We start from the raw sequence: 19,149 nt of genomic DNA, 5'->3' as shown, positions 1-19,149 counted from the left end.
ATTAAAAAGTCCCATTGGAATTCTTGCCTTATCAGACATGGACCCTGCTTAAAGGCCATCACACAATACTTGTGTATTAGTGTATTGCAATGCCAGCTTTTTATTTAATCTGTAAAATTCTTGCTAAATTTAATTTCATTTAAAGGAATATATAAACAATTATGGATGAAATATTTTGCCCTAAAGCTTGTCTCCCCCATATTCAGCCTATTAATATAGAAGGAATTATGATTAGGACATATGGTCACACAATTATTGTAGCACTCTGACTGAGCATTCCTTATTCACAGAACAAAGCACTAACAAGCCCAGTGTGGGAATGCTTGAAGCAGATGTGGGAATGTTGATCGCCCGTGGATTCTCTGAATTAGGTTGTTGGAACACGTCACAGTCGTGTCATTAATCTATTCTTCTGGCTGCAAGTCATGAAAAGGCACGAGAGACTGTTGTATTTTTCCCAGAAAGCTTGATACGTATTTAGTCACTGTTTATTTGATCATGCCAGGTCAAGCATAAATGGGAATTTTATTTTACCAAAGCCTTTATTTATGCTATTTATGTCTCCTGCCAAGAAAAGCACCATGCTGAAACCTGACACGTATTAGATGCAAGGTGATCAGTAATTTCCGCATACCAAACGAATGTCGGAATAAGTGGCATTTTGTTTCCATCGTTTGTTTTGCTTTATATCGCTTGTAGATTACTTACATGGCAGTCAATGCAAACAGTGAACATTCTGTAAAGCCAGGCTTACACAGATTTTTTTAATGTTGTTTCGGATTCCTGTCTATTAGTTATTGCTAGCACTTGACCTGTTGAGGTGAATCACATCATAAAGACATATGTACTGTGAGCCTGTTGACTGTTAACTGGAAATGATGCCATTACTCACTTCAGTCTGATAATGAAAATAAAAGAATTGTATATCTAATGCTGTTGCCATTACGTCCCCCCACCACAACAATCAGAGATGTTCAACTGACAAGCAGTCTTGATGATGCACAGGCATTCTTATCACTTTGGATCATAGGGAAAAGTACAGTATTTTAAAGCACAATAGTGTTGTGCTTGTATTGATAATTATGAATTGAATGGGAATTATGGATATAATTGTGTACAAATTAGACGGTAATTCAAATATGAGTTAAGTTTCAGATGTCATAAAACAATTAGGATGTCATCCAGTTTAATGAGACATTATGAGTGCAGTGTGAGCAGTATTATAATCTATGTGATAAGATTGTTTGTGAAACATTCATGACTATTACAATTCAACTCCATTTACATATCCTAAATTCAGAAACTATTACCTGCTTAGCCATAGCATGGCTGCTTGCTCTGTGCCTGATCGTTTTCTGGCAGATACTAAGATGTTGAGGCCCACCATAGTCAGCTCAGCTTGTTCATCTCCCCTGCAGTTTTATTGATCCCAGAACCTCATCAAGTTCATTCTCAGAGAACTACATGTGAGGCAACATGCATGACAGCTCTGGTTAATTCGTTCCATGCACAGATTTATTAAAATAGAAGGAAAGGAGGGAGACATCTACATTGCAAGATGGTCTCTCTCCGTGCAGAAGTGTCTGTAGCACACAGGTGGGGATGGATTTTGTTGTGTTTGTTTCATAATTGTTGAACGACGGTAGCATTTCTAATCTTGGTTAAATTTAGAATGTGTCTAATGCCAGTTGCTCAACAAGTCATACTAGTCTTTTTTTATGTTAGGAGTTGCATCACAGAATGACGTGCAAATAAAGCATGAAACACAAGAAACAGTTTTTTTGGAATGTCATTAGTAAATATATATATGTACAAAGGAAAGTGTAAAAGTGTCAAAGGCATAATTGGGGTGAAACTTTCCTAAGATAACATGCTGGCAAGGATCATATGAGTTGACACGCCATGTAAGAAGTCTCTGCCTGTGGGGTAATTAGGCACACCTGGTCCTAATCTCACACCCAGAGCAGGGAAACTTAAACACGGCTCATTAGAAGTCATCTGTACAGAATGTCATGGAACCTTGGAGAGTAATTAGTGTGCATAAAAGAAATTAAACAGTAATGTAAATATAAATACAGGTCAGTTAAGACTACTGTTTATTTGTTAAATTTGCCACAAAATGATTCAAAAAAACGTGATAAGGAGTGGTAAATCAGAAGGTTCTATCGTTTCTGAGTCATACACAATGAGCTCATGATTTTCATTGATTTTCTTCCCATTCTGAAATGTAATGTTTTGGGAGTGTGTTAATGCAACAAAAAAGGTCAAAATGCTGGCTCTCATGCACTGCTCCTCATAGGTCATCTTTCAGGGAGGCGTTGGATGGACCCTCAGCGGGACTGTGATTAAAGACAACACCACACGTCTTATATCATCACAGTGAACACACTCCCTCTCCTTAAACAATAACAAAGGCGGGTCAGTTTCGCTTGCATCCAGAGAGAAAAACATGGAACATTTTCCCTCAGCCCTTTTAGATGAGCTGTGCACATTGTGCGTAAGGTTGATATTTCCGATACTTTTTCCAGTATCAGCCATGACTCACAAGAGGTCGTCAGTGGAACCATTTATCATGAAACAAGCAACAGGCTTTGAGTTGGGTCTTATCATTTAAATGCCCTCTCTGATTATTACCCATAAGAAAATCCTGAGACTGATGTGTTTCTCTGTATATAAAATCAGACAGAGCTAGTTTCACATATGCATACTATAGGGAATAATAAATTGAATGTCCCTAAACCCAAACCCAAAAATGGCTGGCTTGCAGACTCAAAGTCATAATTTTCTCCTGGCATCGCAAAAATAAGCTCTATAGTGTCAATTATTACAATATTATTCAATACTAGAGAATTTGCGGATTTACATTATGATGGAAATAACCAGTTACAAATCATTTCAACTGCAAACCAATTACAAAGATAAACATACATAACATTTGAGAGAGTCCTTGTTATGCAGATTCCAGAACCTACAACTCAGAGACAAAAGGGACTGTTTGCTTATCCGTTGATTTGTGAGTATTTTATGCACTGTCAATGATTTGTCATAGCAGGTGTTAACACCTTTAAGCCCGTGAAACCAAACCCTGTGATATCTGACTCTTAAAAAATATTCCTCTGCATGTTGGAGCAGCAGGTAACCTGGTTCAGGGTATTGGCACTCAGCAGACTTTTGATTGGCACACAGATGTTCAGTGCCAAAACAAATAGAATTATTGCATTTATTTTGTGATTCTCGCAACAAGCACTGTAGCTACAGAAACACTGACAACCTTGAGAACTGCCACTACCAGATTTGACATTGATATTGATAGTTCCAAATTAGCATTGACAGCACTTTGAGATATCAATCCACACCTTATTGAACTGTTCATAACAGTATCCAAAACACAATGAATAGAATACAGAATGTCTATCAAGTAATCAATCTCAGACCTAAACATTAAGATATTTCTAAAAGAGAATGGCCAATTTCCACAGTCAGCTCTGACTTGCCTTCTATTTAACTACCTATGAATCCTTCTCACTATACATATATAGTACTGTGCAAAAGTTTTAGGCAGGTGTGGGAAAAAATGCCGTAAACAAAGAATGCTTTAAAAAATGGAAGTGCTAAACATTTATTTTCATAAATGAACAAAATGCAGTGAATGAACAAAAGAGAAATCTAAATGAAATCAATATTTGCTGTGACCACCCTTTGCCTTCAAAACTGCAGCAATTCTTCTAGGTACACTTGCACACAGTTTTTGAATGAACTCGGCTGGTAGGTTGTTCCAAACATCTTGGAGAACTAACCACAGATCTTCTGTGGATGTAGGCTTTCTCACATCCTTCTGTCTTTTCATGTAATCCCAGACACACTCGATGATGTTGAGATCAGTGCTCTGTGGGGGCCGTGCCATTATTACATGTACAGTATGTATGTGTGTTATATATAAACACTCCCATGGCATTACTGTCAGTCAAAGAATGTCAGGCTTTTTTGTGCATGAATGGGGAGAGAGATATCCCAGAAACAAACAAGTAAGATGACCTTCCAAAAATTAATTTGAATTAGATATTAAAATATGATGTACATAATGTGCAGTCTTTGGCTGTAATAACATGACAAAACACAATTTTTAAGCTATGTACATTCCTTCATTACAAAGCAGCCTATATATGTGCGTACAACCATGTAAAAATCTGATAGACCATCTTTTTTTCTGCTAACACGTTTATCTGTCTCTTTTTCAGAGAGGCAGTACTTAGACAATATGGACAAGATTCTAAGTAATACATGCTAAGCCATTCATATTTTAAGCAGTAGTCTCTCTCTCTTTTGCGCGGTCTCTCTTGTACTGCCTCTTACGATGTATAGCACATGTATTGAGGATCTGTGTGTACTTGTGAATTGGCTATCATTGAACATTACTTACTATCCAAAAATGATTATAGATCTTCTATTTACTCTGTAACTCCTGGACATTTAGTATATTAAAAAAAAAAAAGTTGATATACTGCTGCATGTAACCAGTAAGTCTAGGGTTCATTCACTTTGCAAATGTAACTGCACTGAAAAACACATGACAGCTGGTGTCGTGGAGAATTTAGTGTTAGTAACACAAGCTGTCTGTGGATTTTTAAATGTGTGCAAAAGGGTGGGAAGCAGTCAAAAAGTGAACTATGCACTGAGAGGGTGCAAATCCAGTGTGTCATCTGGTTTCACCTCTCTGTGCACAGTTATCCCATCTGAGATAAGCTGGTTCATCTGATAAGAACCTGCAATCCTCATCAGTGTTCCATAGCAGCTCTACACCAACCACATATTGTCAACCACAGTGGAGGAGGTGAAAAAAAAGAAAAACATGGGAAGCAGACTTGTGCAGTGTTGCATCTGGTGTGTTGGGATATTGCTGCTGTTTCCTCCCCTGTCCCTCTAGTGCAAGAAATGTTTTAACTTGCACCTTCTACACTGGTTGTGTTACAGCAAAAGCATAGGCTTATCTACCTTTTCTCTCCTCACCTGTCCCTCCCAATGCTTCTTTTCTTTCACTTACCCACAAATCTCTGACGTTCTTTGGAAGAAAGCCTGTGACAGATTGTTCTGTTTTGCAAAGATATGCCCAAAGCATACTGTATATCAAAAGGTAGGAATGCCCCTCTGCTGAAAATCATTTAAAAACTGAATGAGTTCATTTATAGGAAGTGTTTCAAAAATAAAATAAAATAAAATAAAATAAAATAAAATAATGACAATGTACCCAGTATTCTTTGCAAATAATACTATAATTCTTTAGAGATTTATACCTTTTGTTTTATATTAATATATATTTGTTTTATATTTAATACTTGAATGGATTTATACCTAAAATACCAGAAAAAGTATCAATGAGGGAAACATTCTCATGGTCTCTTTATATAAAATTAAAACGTCTATCTGGCCAAATGACAAATAAAATTTGAGAAAATGAGAATGTTAAATGAGTAGAATAAGTGAGGATGAGGAAGTAAGAAGTTGGTTGGATTTTTGTTTCTGAAATATTCATCATATTTTGCATTTTTATACCAAAAATTGTTACAAATGTGAGAACATATTTTTTTTATTTAAAATACCCAGGTAAATGTGAATGTTTTCATTTTCACTTTAGTACAATTCCGACTAGAATTTCAAGATTCTGACACAATTCTTTTGAACTTTTCCCAACCCTGACTTTAAATAGGCTTTGTAACAAAATACACTTTGCAACAACTTGATCATATAACAGAGGCCCTCAGGGTAGTCCTCGGTGACAGTCTTAATGAATGAAGAAAAAAAATAATTTCCTGAAAATCTGTGTTGAAAAATTCACCTAAGCCAAGGGTGGTTATCTGATAGAAATCTGTGCTGCACCACCAGTTAACCATGAACCCCATCCTCAATCATTAATGTCATCAGTCAGCACAAACCCTTTTTCATTTGCGTCATAAGTAAAGATGAAACCTCACTGAAAATGACCTTAAAATCTTGGAGGCAAGTTTAATAGCTTGCTGACTCATTTTAGAAAGAGCCATTTTCTTCTTATTTACTTTAAAAACAAGTGTCTCAGCACATTTTACCCATGATTCATCTTATTGTGGCACAGCCTGTTCCCCATTGAGTTGCCAGTGAGGACACAGGCATTCAAACTCACCCCATTTTAAGGAGCTGTAGAGCATGACAATGGTCCTATAAACGTCACTGACTAGTTGCCCTGACACTGAGAAGAGAACATTGGCCAGTCGTAAGACTTATACAGGACTATTTGTTAGGTGACGGGATACTAAAATGTATGTGTGGTAACATTAAAGATTAATTCTCTTAAAGTACAATAAAATGAAACATACTTGTTTTTGTACATAGTGTACTTAAATTTGCACAAAAACACATTTGAAATCTGGCTTTAATTCTGTTCAGGATAGGTAACCATACTAAAAAAGCCCCAAACGCACTATTCCTTCTGTCCTGAACTGGAAGTACACATGTATTCCATGAGGTAGTATGGTAAGATCTCACTAGAAGGTCATCACTAAATCTGTAAAAATTCAGTAAAAATAGGTGGACTATGGTAAGAGAGAACCTTTCAAGCACAGCAGCAGCAAGAATTGCCAATCCCAATGGTCATAAGTTACTAGGACTTGTTAAAAACAAAGATTTCAAAGACCACCCCCAGCAAGAGACTTACGGTTGTGTATCATACCCGTGGAAACTTGCTAATCTTGATAAGTGATCGTTACCATATTAGCAAGTGGACAATTTGTCAGTTGACCATTGAGTCCACTTGTTCTGTATACCTAGATAGGCCAATTGTCAAAAAAATAACCCCAAATTCCATACACTGCTATTAAATTACTTATTCCGTAAATTTTAAGAAAGAAGTTTAAAAAAATCTATCGCAGTATGGAATTTTGTAGCTGTAAGTGTACAACACATCAATATTTTAGGGTAAATTAGAAAGAGGTTAATTTTTTTTAAGACATATTTGTGAGATTGCTGAGGAGCTATCTGATAACTGTAGATAAGAAATAAAGCAGTATACTCAAAACATTTCAAATCAAAATAATTTTAAAGGAACACAACTCATGCTAGAGGTAAGAAGCAGAGTTTTTTAAAAAAAAAAAAAAAAAAGACTCCAAAAAGTATGAAATTACACTTGCTTCAGCTAAAGAGACAATAGGAGAAGATAGGAGTGACCAGCTTAAGAGGACATGATAACTCTGACTAACATGCACAAAAAAAAATGAAGAAGAAGAAAAAGAAGAAGGAGGAGAAATGTCTCTATAATAATGGTATTTATCGTAAATAATACGTAAAAGCTGATCCCAGTGGTTATCAACAGTGAAACAGAATTACACTTGAAAAAGTAAGGGGTAGGTGGACACCAGAAAAGACACACAAGGATGATAGAAAGGAAACACTTTATCTGTCTGTCTGTCTGTCTGTCTGTCTGTCTGTCTGTCTGTTTATAATAGGGTGTGCAGTTTGATTTTATTAATTCTTAGGTTTAAGATGTTGCAATTGGTTTTGTAAGGGAGAATATTCAGAATATTCTGTGTCCATATTAAATGTAGTGTCCTTAACAAAAACAAATCAACTCACCAGCAACCACCAATAATTTGGCCCAATGTGCATTTGCTACTGTTCAGCTGCATGTGTCTTACAGGTGACCACATGAATGGAACCTTATGTTTATTTTAAGGTCGAGCACGCATCCTCAGTCTTCAGGGGTTGATAGCAAAATGTATTAGTCACCCTCTGTCATGACCTTTTAAATAACTGCAAGGTGATGTGACTCTGGGGTTAAGGTTCCCATATTGCAGCCAGACGCAAGCTTTGACTAATAGTGTTTAATGTCTACCAGGCTGATACACCAAGGCATCAACACTTGTTTAAGACAAAGACACACAAGGTTGATGGAAAGAACATTTCAGTGTCTGGAGCTAGAGCCAAAACTGGCATAGCAACTTTATCAAATCCAGATCACTTAATTGTGGATCTGTTAGCCAACATTACCTCTGGTTATTAATAATTCTGTGAGCAACTAGTTCAGAATGTTCAGGGCTACAAAGTCCAGAATGGAAGAATATGAATTCTTCTAGAGTTTTTCTGTCAGATTGGAATGATAGATAAATAAAATAAATTGAAAAGGTTTAACACATGGATTTATTTACGTGGCATGATTGTTTACTACAGAGTTTTGAGTGTTCTGGGTACATAGGCCAATTGTCAATACAAAGTAACCCTAAAACAAAAAATCCATACACTACTATTAAATCCCATATCTTCTGTCAACCACTATGGGTAACATTATAAATTTGTATCTTAAAGGAGTTTTGTAAAATCAATCTCAGTGAGGTCAGTGAGGACATTTGTAGCTGTAAGAGTACAAAACAATCTATAAACAGTCAATATGTTAGCACAGAGATGTAGATTGGGTAAAAGCTTGATTTTTCAAGTCATATTTGTGAGATTGCTGAGGAGTAAAAGTAAATGACTTAAAAGTGTTTAGCGGTATGCTCGGCACATTTTCAATTCAAAATGTTCTAAAGCTAAATAACCTTCTGATATATTTCACCATATCAGTTTGTAAGCCAGCACTAGATATAAAGAACTGGAGAAAATTACGCCATTATGTAATAAATGGATTGCCTCCAAAATACCTAAAGGAATGTTTGTATGCTTATGATTACATTGAACAGACACATTTAAAAATGCTATCCTTGGATGAGATACAGTAACTGCCCACTATATTAATTACTGCTGTGATTTCTTTGCAAACTAAATCCATTATCTTATCTGTTGTGAGATTATGTGTAAATGCTAATTGGGAGCACCATAGCAACTGCTTACAATACACATAATGTGAGGTCTGGGGCATACATCCTTCACAACCGTTCTTCTTAAAAAAAGACCAGATACACTGAAACTCACCCACATCAGCCAACCATACTGAACCATTTTGAACTAAAAATGTCAAACCTGCAACTTGGACCGTGTTTATTTCCTGGGATGTTTTGATTGCACCTGGTGGAATTGATCTTGTCTAGGCAAGGGTGTTTAGCAATTTCTAAGTTCCTGGAAATCTATTAAGTCCTTAATGTTTCTTTGTAAAGACTTGGCACCATACAACCGTGGTACCGAGACGAATTGTGATATATGAAAGGTTTTTTGTTTGTTTGTTTTTCAAAATGAAAAATTTAATTAAAACACCTTTCATGGTTTATCATGGTTTATCTATTTACTGTCAAGAGATGGAGTGTAGATATGTGGTATATATAATCAGTAAGTTTTAACTTTCAGTCGTTATCCTACCTGTCCATTAAAAAAAATGTTAATAATGAGACATTCAAATTTTATTTCTTTTAACATTCCTTCCATTGAGATCTGGACCTGTGTCAGTGTGAGGAAGAACATCTTATAAGAAACATTATATTTTAGAAAAGCAGCACAATTTGGGGCAGGACCATTAAAGATTATTAAACTAAGATGAATATAATAAGGGGGCACGGTGGCTTAGTGGTTAGCACGTTCGCCTCACACTTCCAGGGTTGGCGGTTCGCTTCCTGCCTCCGCCTTGTGTGTGTGGAGTTTGCATGTTCTCCCTGTGCCTCAGGGGTTTCCTCCGGGTACTCCGGTTTCCTCCCCCGGTCCAAAGACATGCATGGTAGGTTGATTGGCATCTCTGGAAAATTGTCTGTAGTGTGTGATTGCGTGGGTGAATGAGAGTGTGTGTGTGTGTGTGTGTGTGTGCCCTGCGATGGGTTGGCACTCTGTCCAGGATGTATCCAGCCTTGATGCCCGATGACGCCTGAGATAGGCACAGGCTCCCCGTGACCCGAGGTAGTTCGGATAAGCGGTAGAAAATGAATGAATGAATGAATATAATAATGCTATAAATCAACCTATATAAAATTCAGAAAGCAATAGTCTGTGTATTCTCTTCAAACTTTTCTTTAATATCAAAATGTAATGTGCAGTGCTTGTTTTGGCATTTGCTATAAGTGACATATTCACAGACAGCTGAAAAAGTGTGAATAGTACAATAGAATGTTTTATTAATAGAGGCAGATCTGAAATCCACTATAAATTCTCATGCCTCTCTATATGCCTTTGTACAGTCTCAGGAAGTAATGCTCAAAAGTAGGAAAATAAATTGCCTGAGGGGCACTTGGCACTGGGACCACTACTCTGAGTATGTGGCAGATGAGAGGGATTTATGAGCAATATTAGTGTGCCCAAAGGGACAGGGCAAGCTGTGCAGCTACTGCACAATGACCTGAAAACCCTTTTTTTCAGTGCCGTCAAGAGAGTGCACTCTTCCTGTCGCTTTTCTGAACCTGACGTGTCAGCAACACTCAATTCCGCTCCCTCCCTATTGCCATAGTAACAAAACCTTGTCACCATGGCTACAGCAAAATTAATGCAAAAACATGCAAAATTCATTGGCAATTCAACAAAAAAACATCAGTGACCATGGTTACGGTAGATGAGTGCAAAACTTCCCATTAGCTTGTGGGTGGCAAGGCACTCAGGACCTGGGCAGATGTTGTTCAAGTGCTACTTGTTTCCCAAAGCTTACAAGTTCTCCTTCTGGGCAGCAAGTAAAAGCACAGCAGAGTGATTTTTAGGTCTTCCAGATGAAGTCGATGCATTCTGATTCTCACCATCTGTTGAGTTAAGGCAATATTTAATCCAGGGCTGCAGTGCATAGCTGTGTGGTTGTAGAATTAATTATATACATGGAGTAGGTCTACTCTTTACAAAATCATGGGATTGTATTCAGGACACTAGGTCTAATTTAACTAATGATAACAAAGTGGAAGATCTTGCATTTCAGTTTTTCTTTCTTGGCAGTTTTGGCGTCAATATATCAAAACGTTCTTATTATTTTATAGTGAAAATGCATGATAAGGTTTTTAAACTTTAAAAAGAAAAACATTTTGTTTTAATGTTTATTGTACACAACAGTTTTCTTGAATGACTAAAGACAATTAATTGTTTGAAGGTTGAACTTGTATATCATTAGTCCTTGCTATGTTTTTGCATTTCCATCAAATTTTAGTACTAGATTTCAACTACAAATATGAACATGAAGAAAAAGCAGCCTTTTTATGCTCCCAAAAGCTCCTCTGTATTGAGATGCTCCAACAAAGTCACATAGTGACCAATAACACGGTATTCACAGTAAATTCTTTATGGACCTTAGTAAATGTGAAACACAACAACTATTTAACAACTTTAGTAAACCAGCAGATACATAAACAGTCTATTGATACCTCAATCAAATCAGAAAAACGAACACTTAACCATGGAATCTTTGGTCAAACAGTCCATGCGTGGGATGTATTGTCCTTGAATGCAAGTCCTTACTCCTGAAGCCACCAAAAGGAAAAATTGTCCAACCTTAAACTCCAATTCCAAGAAGACTCCAAGAAGACATCTCCTGGATCTAGATGGGCAATTAATCCAAAAGCAATGTCCCCAAACTAATTCCTAACATGCATGCTACTGTGCTATTTCCTGACTTAGATTTTATACTTCAGTAGGCCTTCCTGTCTCAGGATGCCTTACTGTCAAATTAAAAATGACTTTTTCCCACTCACATAAAAGTGCCATGTGTATCTTTAAATGAAACTACAAATCACAACTTAATAAATTAATGAAAAGATGATTGAAAGACATATTAACTGAAACCAATTGAATTCTACACAATATTTTCCTTCAAATTTGTAAAATAATGTATGTACATTTTTATAGCTCTAATATAATGGTGTCACCAATGTAGGAATTTGAATTGGAAGATCTGACCTTCGGAAATCTGTGTTGTGGCAACGGAACCATAAAACTATGCACTGCACATGCCCACTGATCTGAACCAGTCCTGTGTCTGCATGCCTTGAACAACATCTGCCACTTATCGCATAAGAAGTGGCTTCAGGAACCAATTCAACCCTTTCAAATCTAAAAGTGGATAGAAAATGTTATCGTTCAGAGACAATAAGTTGAATAGAAGCCCTATTTTGATCTGTGGGGTCTACTTTTCTATAGAATCTCTGCCCAGTAAGAATAAACCTATTGAACAGAGCTAAAAATGACTGTTGGTTTCTAAAAGTGAGTAAATCGTGAAACGGCTGGGAGCTAGAGCTGGAACTGCATCACCAGGACGACCAAACTGATTTGATTGTAACTGAGTAATTGATGTTGTCATCTGTAAGCTTGTCCATCATTAACCCATGCTCATCAGATACATGCAAATGGGGCACTGTTCACATATGGTAGAATTAGAGTACTCAAACACTTACCAGCAATATAACAAGCATTAACAATGGACATATGCACCATACAAAGCTTGCTTTTGATCCATAATATTAGCCAGATCATGTGGCACAGAGTTGGTATGCAGATGAGCTTGGTTACACCAAGAATAATGGGTTTGAACATCATGAAACAACAGGAAGGTCACCAAAAAGATGAATGCCCACTGACCTATAGGGCTATGTTGAGGAATGTATTCCCCCTAGTTACTCAACATCTGGATCATTGATTTAAGCATGGCCATGTCTGCTGCAAAGTCATTAATTCATCTAGAGCAATTCAGATTGCTTTCTAGATTGATTACGATGCCTCCTAGTTGTCAGAGCCTGTGGGCATTTTGCAAGGACCCTGGGTGAGATTCAACTGTGACAAAGGATAGGTTGAAGGACAGACTGGCATTATTAGGCACTCACTGCAGGAGATGTCTGAGTCAGAAACAGGGTCCTTACTATGGTCATTGCCATGGCAGTGGGCACATGTCGATCATTGTTTTCCAAGAGATTTTGCATGAGCTCTGTACCATGATAAGCAGATGGCAAGTACTCAGTAAAATGTGAACCACAGGGACAATTCAACTCAAGTGTAGAAAAGCAGGTGTGTGCTGAGTAAATACCTGCTGCAAATTAGCAATAACTCCAGCCACAAATAGTAGACTTAGCAGTAAATGGTGCATGGTAAGAATTGTGTATAGCATGGTGTCAGAATACCAACTATATGATGCTTAGTTGCATGTTAGCCTGCTAACTAGCATAATTCCCCAATACATGGAGCATTTAAATTGCAAAAACAGAGCGGGAGGACAAGCTCAGCTGAAAAAAAGAGCACTATTGCGCTACTATAAGGAATCACTTATCTTACCAAAAGCTGGCCAAAGTAAACAATGTACAGTATAATATCACACATAAAAACAGCCCAGAAGCAACTTACTGAAAGGGTATGACAAATACAGCACACCATGTAGCCCAGGATACATCACTGAATAGAAAGCATTCCATTAAAGGCAGCCAGATGAAATAAAAATAGTGAGTACATGTAAAGTATAGAGCATATGAGGGATAAAACCAATTTCAAGAAATGCAGAGAGAAGGGGCTGTGAACAACTTCAGAGGACAGAACACCAGAACACCTGTAGTTCTAACAAAGGTAACATGCTGCTGAGACCATGCCAGACCATTTTCATGTAGTCCAACAAGCATGCAGGAAAAGGTAGAGTAAAAGAGGTGTTTATTGTATCATACTGTAAAAGTATTTCTTTCAAATGTGCCATACACTGTTAGAATATCTTGTCCTGCATGTACACATGCAAACTGAGTTTTTCAGGGTGTTTTGCACCAACCCTGGCAGTTAAACTTGGTGAAATAAGACCATTAGAAAGAACAGGAGTAGAGTGTGAGAAGTGAATAAAAAGTCATTTCCCACACATATTAACTCATCTTCTACTTTCAAGAGATTACGTTTCTTGAGTTTCTTGAGTTCGTAAGTTTGTTGAGTAAGTTTCTCTTCTGTCACCCCTACTGTACATAGACATGTCTCTGACGCTTCTACCTACCGTTCACATACACGACCCCTCATAAAGAAAGGACAGCACTTCGCTAAATGTCCTTCACTCTGATGCATTTGCATAAATTGAATATTTGCTGACAGATTTAATAATGTGGATGGATCCCATTTAATTATTATATTTTAAAAGCTGCAGTATAATTCACTTGGAGTGTATCTGCCAGCTCTTTGCTTCACACTGACTGACAAAACAGAACAGTTGGCTCCTGTTCTCTGTAACTGTTTTTTTTTTTTCCTTTGGCTTATCTCTCTCTCTCTCTCTCTCTCTCTCTCTCTCTCTCTCTCTCTCTCTCTCACTCACTCACTCACTCACTCTCTCACAGCTTACTGAAAAAGGAGGTGTAAGACAGGGGATATAATTCAAGGAGCATGATGGTCAAGTTGATATATTGTTCATGTAACCAAAAATAGAAACTCCACTGACAGTCTTGAGGCACCTTGTCTGTCAGTTGTATAAGAAGCCAGATTATATGTTTCTGTCTTTTCAGTGCCGATGGGTCCATGGCCAGCTCACAGGGCCTGAATCAAACAACAGAGCATTCAAACCATAATGAGAAAAACATCTACAAAACAAAAAGCATCTACTTACAGTACATCATGGTGTCTGAGTTGTAATCTGATTTCTGAATATGTTTAATGTCCTAACCTACACCACTATTATTGTTTTTGTGGTGTTTGTTCTGACCATCAAAGTTTCATTTAAGAGAGATAAATGTGATCCATGCCAGGTTTATGGCTGATATTGTTTGGTCAAGTCATTAACCCATTGAGAGGAGCTGCTAGTATGTAGGTTTGGAATTGAGGGCCTTCCCTTTTTGCCTGAGGAAAATTTACTACATAATTATACACTCTAGAAAACCCTACCATGTCTTCTGTGAGCCTACAGTATTTCAATGTCTCTGTAGAATTGTGGACACTGAGCTCCTTGACTAAATCAAAATTTCTATCACCCTCTAATCAAAAAGTTTGAACCTAACACTACATTAGAGATCCTCTATCTGCTCCTAAATGAAAACCTCAAAACTAACAATTTAGCTGTAATTCTCAACTCAGTCAACATTTTCATTTGGGCTCAAGACAACAGAATGCTGTTTTTGCTGGTTGGTATGAATCAAGTCACGCCGTTTCACTGAACGAGGTCACGAAGAGCAAAAACAGAATGTGGTTAAAACAGAGTACTCGTTGCGGTCGAAGCACAACTACCTTTATAAATGGGTGACTCCAACATGAACTCTAACAATACTCCCATTGTAATGTGTGCATAACACATATTTTTGGTGGAGCACCGTCAAAGATGACAGATTACTGGAAGAAGAAAAAACAGTTGCACGTAAATAGTGACACTACCAATAATGACAGCGGGCCATGTCAAGCATGTATCAATTGATTTGATCTAGGTGCCTGACAGTGCTGGGAAAAAGACTTACATGTATCTACCATTAAAGCAGAAGTAATGGTTGGGCACTGATGGGGTATTTATGCACATTTTCTGTAGTAAAATTTATAAAATACAGTTTCACTGCTACAAACTGCATTTAAATTAATATCTGGTTTAATGTATTTTTACAAATATAAAATTGATCACTGATTACATTTTTAACCAATGAAAACTACTTAAAATTTCATTCTGTGATATATACAATATGATCATAGCTCCAGAAAACAGCACTGACTTTTTTTTTATTTTTATTTATTTATTTTTTTTTTTGTAAATCTTATTTTATTTCCAGTTATTTTGTTCAAATTGAAACTGAAAACTTTATAAATATTCCCCGAAGCATACAGGACTAGTAGTTACTGTTTTCTGTATTGTCTGGATAGAATATACAATGCTGATTCATGTTATGCTTGCTAATATGATGTGATGGTTCATGGCAAGCTCTAAACAATCATTTGGCCAAAGTACAAACACAAAAAACATTTGTATAAACATAAGGAAAAATGGGAATATAAGTTAAAATGCATTGCAGTTATACCTATATGGTCAAGTTGGGTTGAAAGAGAAGGACAAAGGTGGCAGACCAAGGGATAAGAAAGAGAGAGAGAGAGAGAGAGAGAGAGAGAGAGAGAGAGAGAGAGAGAGAGAGAGAGAGAGAGAGAGGATTTGAAAGAAGAATGACCAGTGTGATTGTAAAGACCTTGGCAGCTGCAGAGTTTCATTCAACAGCCAGACTCTTTAATCCCAGGAGATGGGCCTGGATGAGTTAGGCAAACAGGGATCCCTGAAACCCAGCACCACCTCCTGCTCTTGGGGCTTAACACACTCGCTGTGCCCAGAACTTTCTGCAAAGAGCCTGCCATAGGCCACTAGTGGCAACATAATTTATGAATATTGCCAACTGCTTGCTGTTAAACAGTGTCCAAAAAGAAAGACTTGGGGTTACTAACATCTCTCTCTCTCCAATCTGACCTTTTTGTGTCTTACTAAGTTTTAGGCCAAAACAGGACCAAACCTTAACTAATTGAAGAGCTAATGTTTTACCCTTAAAACCTGGATTACTGAATGAATGTAATGAAATTTAATCAGTATCAATCACTTGGGTTTCCTTAGTTAACCAAAGAGACGCAAAGACATAAAACATGTTGGCAGATATACCTCCTGAGTGTGTGCATGTCAAAACATAACTTTATTACCTGGGTAATGGATAGACCACTTTACTGTGGATAGACCACTTTAGCTGTACTGCATGTGAGGTCATAGAGCATGTAGAAATTCTTCCGATAAGCATCTTGTTGCAAGGAGATCCTAAAGTTTAAACTTGAGGGTTGGGGGTGGACATGGAGTGGTTACACACAATCACTAACAGTCTGATGGACACTGCTTGTGCTGAGTTTGAGTCGTTTTGGCTCTTCCTTGGTCTGTTCTTGTGTATGTGAGCTGGCGTGAAGGAGTCATCTATGTGGGTGACTGTGTACAAAAGTTAAAGAGCATGAAAATAACAATTTCAAGTAGTGTAAATATTCCTGAGACACAAGTAATCAAAATGACTGACATCAGTGGCGCCTATCTCAAGACTATTTGTAAAGTTTAAATTTGTTTCTAATTAAGTTGTGTTTGTAAAGTCTTCTTACACAAAGGAGATTAAGGTAAAGCATTGAATAACATTGAATACTACACACACACACACACAGACACGCACACACGCACGCACACACACACATACATATATACATACACACATACATACATACATACACACATACATACATACATACACACATACATACATACATACATACATACATACATATAACACTGAATCTAACTTGTGCTCAAATGTACACCAAGGGATATTTTCTTCAAAATAATAATATTAGAGATGATATTTACACGTGGTGAAATTACTCTAAAATTAATTTATTCAAAAGTGTGAAAGTAGATGTGAGCAGGTGGGTCTTTAAAATAATGGTGTTAAGACTTCGTGACATGGGGCAATGAGCTTTTATGTCAAACCATTAGGCTCATGTATAATGGAACATTAGAACAGTCGAAAGCATCAACACAAACGTATACACAGTGTGGGTCTAGCTGTGAATCTAGACCGGTAATTGTGACCAGTTTCCTCCTCATTAGCAAGTGGATTACATTTCCAACATGTTTCCAAAGACTTCTGTAACCTGGATCCTCTGAGCTAATTTTCTTTCCGAGTTAAAGATCTGGGAAGCAGACCAGGGCAATTTGACACCTCATATGAGCTGAAGGGAGTCCGTGTTTAAATTCAGAACTGTAGCTAACAAAAGGCTCAGGAGGAAGAAAAAACAGAAAACATGGCTAGCATAAAAAAATACACAATCAAACTGTCAGTATCCTACAGATCATTAGTCATTTTTACAATCAGAAGAATGTAACATCTTGTATTATAGCACACTACAAGACAGCAGATGTGATGCAGATCTCATAACTTAAGTATTATCATCATTTTTTATGTAATATAAAGTACTTGTTTTGAATGTGCATCACATTTTATTAATGATATTTACAAACTTTAAGTGTTTATGTTTTGCATTATGTTGACATTAAATAAGTGACATAGTGGTTCTATTTTTATGAAAATACTGACTGTGGAATACATTCAGAGGCCCACTTTTGCTTGTGTAACAAGGAAGGCTTCAAGGATTTTAGGACGTGCCACCAAAAGCTCTAATCATTGCTAACAGCTCCTTCTACTGGGCATCCAGCAAACTACCCAAAACTCTTATGCAGTGAATAAGCATCTGCCTTAACTATAGACTGGCAAAGCCAGTGGGAGAATGGGAAATCCCAGCATGAGAGGTATTTAGGAAGCTACTTGGGAAATAAAGATGTTAAATGCAGAAGTGTTTTTGACTCAGGAATACAGGCTTGCTGAAAGACAACACTGAGGGAGACAACACACTTGACCTTCTCATAAATCACCACATGTGAAAGCCATCACAGAACAGTCTGTTAGGTAAATGAGGAGCATAAAAAGAGGGAAGACTTCTGAATAAGAAGTTATTGTTGTTGTTAGGCTACACCGCAATCATACATATCAACTATCTCTAATGCTCTGTTGCAATTGAATTAATAATATAGAAATCTATATTGTCCATGCTGGGCCCTGGGCTCTTTTCTTTTTATATGAAGCTTTCCAAATGTGACAATAATAAATAAATAAATAAATAAATAAATAAATAAATAACAATGGTATCATTACTGATGCAGTTTTCAGTGTCCAAAACCTCTTTTAATTGTCAGTGCTCATCATCTTCCACCCTACCCGTGTAGGATTTTTTTTCCCCATTCACAGAGGACAGCCTCATGCAATATGCAGCCACACAAAAGCAATTTATCACACACACACATTACCCCCCCCCCACTACCCCCCACCTCTTGTGTGCCATGTGCCACTTTTGCGCATATTGAACGAATTTGCCCTGCTTCATATTTCATATGCACACAGATGATAGATCACTTTTTCATCATCATCATCATCATCATCATCATCATCATCATCATCATCATCAGTGTAAATGGATATTGGATTAGTTATGTTGTATTTAGATGTGGGGATTGGCCAAGCCGCGTGCATGCCAAGGCTATTATTCTTAAAAATGGAAAGAAAGAAACACACACAAAAAAAGAAAAGAAACACAGCTTCGTCATTTATTAGGGCGTGAGGTCTCGTTGCGTTTCGAAACCCTGCAAACTTGGTATCACTTTAGCCATCAGCGTTAAAGACGGAATTCTGTTGCTGGGGAGGGAGAGAGGGAGGGAATAACACACAGTGGCGTGTTGCCAAGATGTGGCAAGTG

Source organism: Tachysurus vachellii, chromosome 8 (assembly GCF_030014155.1).
Source record: "Tachysurus vachellii isolate PV-2020 chromosome 8, HZAU_Pvac_v1, whole genome shotgun sequence".
NCBI lineage: Eukaryota > Metazoa > Chordata > Actinopteri > Siluriformes > Bagridae > Tachysurus > Tachysurus vachellii.
This window is presented reverse-complemented; position numbering follows the sequence as displayed.